We start from the raw sequence: 4,130 nt of genomic DNA on the forward strand, positions 1-4,130 counted from the left end.
CAATATGTAGGGAAGTCAAATGTCAAAGATAATTAGCTTTGCAGAAATAGTAGCTAGGTGATAGAGTTCTGCCTTGACTGGCCTAATCCTTTGTTGTAGTGATATCCCCTTTGTTGTAGTGATATCTGCAGCTTTTGTATTGATATGGATATCTTTCTGTATTAATTTTACTCTTGAAGTTTTGTTTTTGTTTTTTTTGGTAATGCAATAATTTAATGACATCATACACAAAAAGCTAAGCTTGAGTTTTAAAAAAAGGGAAGGGTAATACCTTCTATGGTTAAGGAAACCAGTCATTTCTTCAGTACATTTGCTTCTCTTCAATTCATGAAATTTGAGCACATGCGAAGAAACTGAGTATGTCACCAAAAAGAAGGACAACTATGAATTACTGTGTAACTGAAAACACCACAATTAAGGAATCATTATATACTGAAAATTTAGCAATGCCAAGAAAACATTTAAAAACTTACTTGAAGGTAAATCTCTTAAATTGTGTTTAAAGTCATTCATCATAACATTAAAAAAAAACAAAAACCCTTGGGCTGGGAATATGGCCTAGTGGCAAGAGTGCTTGCTTCCTACACATGAAGTTCTGGGTTCAATTCCCCAGCACCACATATGTGGAAAACGGCCAGAAGGGGCGCTGTGGCTCAGGTGGCAGAGTGCTAGCCTTGAGCGGGAGGAAGCCAGGGAAAGGTGCTTAGGCCCTGAGTCCAAGGCCCAGGACTGGCCAACAAACAAACTTGAATTTATCGTTTTAAACATTATGTAGGGCTGGGAATATGGCCTAGTGGCAAGAGTGCTTGCCTTGTATACATGAAGCCCTGGGTTCAATTCCTCAGCACATATATAGAAAAGGCCAGAAGTGGCACTGTGGCTCAAGTGGCAGAGTGCTAGCCTTGAGCAAAAAGAAGCCAGGGACAGTGCTAAGACCCTGGATTCAAGCCCAGAACTGGCAAAAAAAAAAAAAAAACCCCAAAAAACAAAAAACATTATGTAAAGTGAACAGTCAAGTTGTCTCATGGACTGTAAGGTGACTGATTAATTCCCTTTCATTTCCAAATCTCATCAAGCAGTCACAACATTTATACGGTCACTCAGCTGAATGCTTGAAATCTAGATGAATTTTAAGATCTTCAATTTGTCCTGTTGAATATTCACAATATTGACCTAAATAAATCCCTTCAGATAAATGTGAAGTTAAATGCTTACAGTATTCTAGCATACTTGAAAATCCTTTGCCACAGTCATCACAAACATGAGGATATATTTTAGTATGCTCAATAGCAACATGCCTGTTAACATTTGTGTGAAGTCTACTCTGAAAACCACACACTTGACCTACAAAGAAGTTTTTACATTTGTCAAAGGTAATTTTGCATAAAAGGCTGTCCTGTTCATGTTCTCCACTGTTACACTTATCACTTAGTTCTATTAATTTACATGCATGCTCATTTACCACATGGCTACGCCAGTCTTCTGGATCATTAGTTTCATGCTCACAGAACTGACATGAGTACTGTTCATCACAGCTGTGTTCCTGGAAGTGCAGGTAGAACTCACTGCTTGAGGAGAACTGCATGTCACACTGCTCACACCAGTACAGGCGGTCACTAAAGTGGATGTCTGCAATGTGCTGGCTGAGGTTCTCAAAAAATCACCGTCTTATAGTCACAGTTAGGGACCCTTGTCATGTCGTTTGGCATGCTCCATCAGAAGCATGTTCGTAGAGAAACTTTCCTTGCATATTTGACATACATTTGAATCAGTACGTTGATGCTTCAGGATCAGATGCTGTTTTAAATCAGAAAAATATTTACTGTTGAAATCACAAAGTTCACATTTATAGAGACCACTGCTATTAGCTCTCAGTAAAGGCCATTTCTGCTGGGCAGTCATATTCAAAGCCTGGCTTTTGTCAATAACTTTACAGAGTCTTGCCAGTGGTTCTTCATCAATTTGATCTGGGAGGCTTTCAGAGGAATTGCTTTCGGTCTCTATGTCATAATCCTCAGATATTGCACGCACTTCTACAGCAACAGGAACCTCTTCTGCAGAGTGAACTTCTACAGGACTCTCCTCTTGAGTTTGCTGGTAGAATGATTCAGGTGAGTCACATTCTTCATCACAAATTTCAATATCAGATTTTTCTGCAGGAAAGGCAGTGTGGTCTAGGATTCTAAGCATAGGACCAAGAACCAGGTAGTTCTGATGTCTGTTTCTGGCCTTGATTCCATCTGCAAATTTTGGCAAGTCATTTGATGTCTCAGTATCCGAATCGTCATCTTTGTTGTCAAAATATTTTAAGTCTGGCTGTCTCATTGAGCAGACACTGTAACAACGATCAGAAAAAATTCCATTGAATCCATCTGCAACTCTGCTTACTCCAGAGGAATCTGAATAACGGGGAAGGGTGTAGAGTCTTCCCTTTTCTTTTTTTAGGATACTCATTCAGATCTTTCGACCTGGTATAATTCTTTGTACCTCAGTAAGGAAAAATGAATTACAAAAAAGTTCCACAGATGGTAATAAAATGCCACCCGTGGGGCTGGGGATATGGCCTAGTGGCGAGAGAGCTTGCCTCGTATACATGAGGCCCTGGGTTCGATTCCCCAGCACCACATATACAGAAAACGTCCAGAAGTGGCGCTGTGGCTCGAGTGGCAGAGTGCTAGCCTTGAGCAAAAGGAAGCCAGGGACAGCGCTCAGGCCCTGAGTCCAAGGCCCAGGACTGGCCAAAAAAAAAAAAAAAAGAAATGTAAAATGCCACCCGTCTGCCTTCGCGTGAGTCTTCACTGACGCACATGCCCACTAGGTGCTACAAGGGCCATCCGTGCGGCAGACACCGGCGACATCCTCATGTCCGCCTCCCCGGCCGCCCGAGAAACCCCTCGGAAGGGCCGGGTAGGCGCACAGCCCGGCCCGGAGGCCCCGCCTCCCCGCCGCGCCTACCTCGCCAGTCCCGGTCGCTCTGCCTGAGAGCCAGTGCCGCCCAGCGCCTCGCACAGCGCAGCCCACATCACCTACTCTCGAAGTTTTAAACGGATTCCTAACCCTGTATAAACCTTGGCCCCCAGGGCTGGGGATATGGCCTAGTGGCAAGAGAGCTTGCCTTGTATACATGAGGCCCTGGGTTCAATTCCTCAGCACCACATATACAGAAAACGGCCAGAAGTGGCGCTGTGGCTCAGGTGACAGAGTGCTAGCCTTGAGCAAAAAGAAGCCAGAGACAGTGCTCAGGCCCTGAGTCCAAGCCCCAGGACCGCCCCCCCCCCCCCAAAAAATAAATAAACCTTGGCCCTCCTGAAATAAAGGGTGCATTGGTTCACTCGCCTCTGCATCCCCCGTGTCCTGATTTTTGTCGTTACAGTTACCTGGGTTCAAGCCCCCTCCAGAGGGCTAATGCAGAAAGCCCCCACGCAGGGCTGCAACAAGCGCGCCGCCAGGCTCCTGGGATGAGCAAGCGCTAGGTTACCTGAGACGGAGATGTGACTGAGGTGATGCAGGAGAATGGTGACCTGACTGTGGCTGTCCTGTAGCAAGGACTGCTGACCCATCTTCTAATAAGACTAACAGAGAGAGAGAGGAGAGATAGAGAGGAGAGAGAGAGAGAGGAGGGAGAGAGGAGAGAGAGGGAGGGGGAGGGAGAGAGAGAGAGAGAGAGAGAGAGAGAGAGAGAGAGAGAGAGAGAGAGAGAGAGAGAGAGAGAGAGAGAGACCATTCCTTAATAAAGGGTTTTTTTTTGGGGGGGGGTGTTGGGTTTGTTTTTTTGCCAGTCCTGGCGCTTGGACTCAGGGCCTAAGCACTGTCCCTGGCTTCTTTTTGCTCAAGGATTTGCCACTTGAACCACAGCACCACTTCTGGCCTTTTCTATATATGTAGTGCTGAGGGATCAAACCCAGGGCTTCATGTATAGGAGGTGAGCACTTCACCACTAGGCCATATTCCCAGCCCCCTAATAAAGGGTTTTGATTAGTATAATTAATCACAAGGAATTAATCATCCATATACCCCTTATGTGATACCACATTGAAATACAGATTATACACACTCAAGATCATTGTAGGTCTGCTCATGAAAGTCCTATCCATTACAACTCATTAAGCTTATTAATTAAGCCTTCTTTC

The 4,130-nt window shown here is 44.8% G+C and overlaps 1 pseudogene; it reads right to left on the bottom strand.

Moving 5' to 3' along the window:
* Positions 1-982: 982 nt before the first annotated feature.
* Positions 983-3,560, bottom strand: LOC125368116 (annotated as a pseudogene).
* Between the last annotated feature and the right edge of the window lie 570 nt (positions 3,561-4,130).

This window comes from Perognathus longimembris, chromosome 20 (genome assembly GCF_023159225.1).
Source record: "Perognathus longimembris pacificus isolate PPM17 chromosome 20, ASM2315922v1, whole genome shotgun sequence".
NCBI lineage: Eukaryota > Metazoa > Chordata > Mammalia > Rodentia > Heteromyidae > Perognathus > Perognathus longimembris.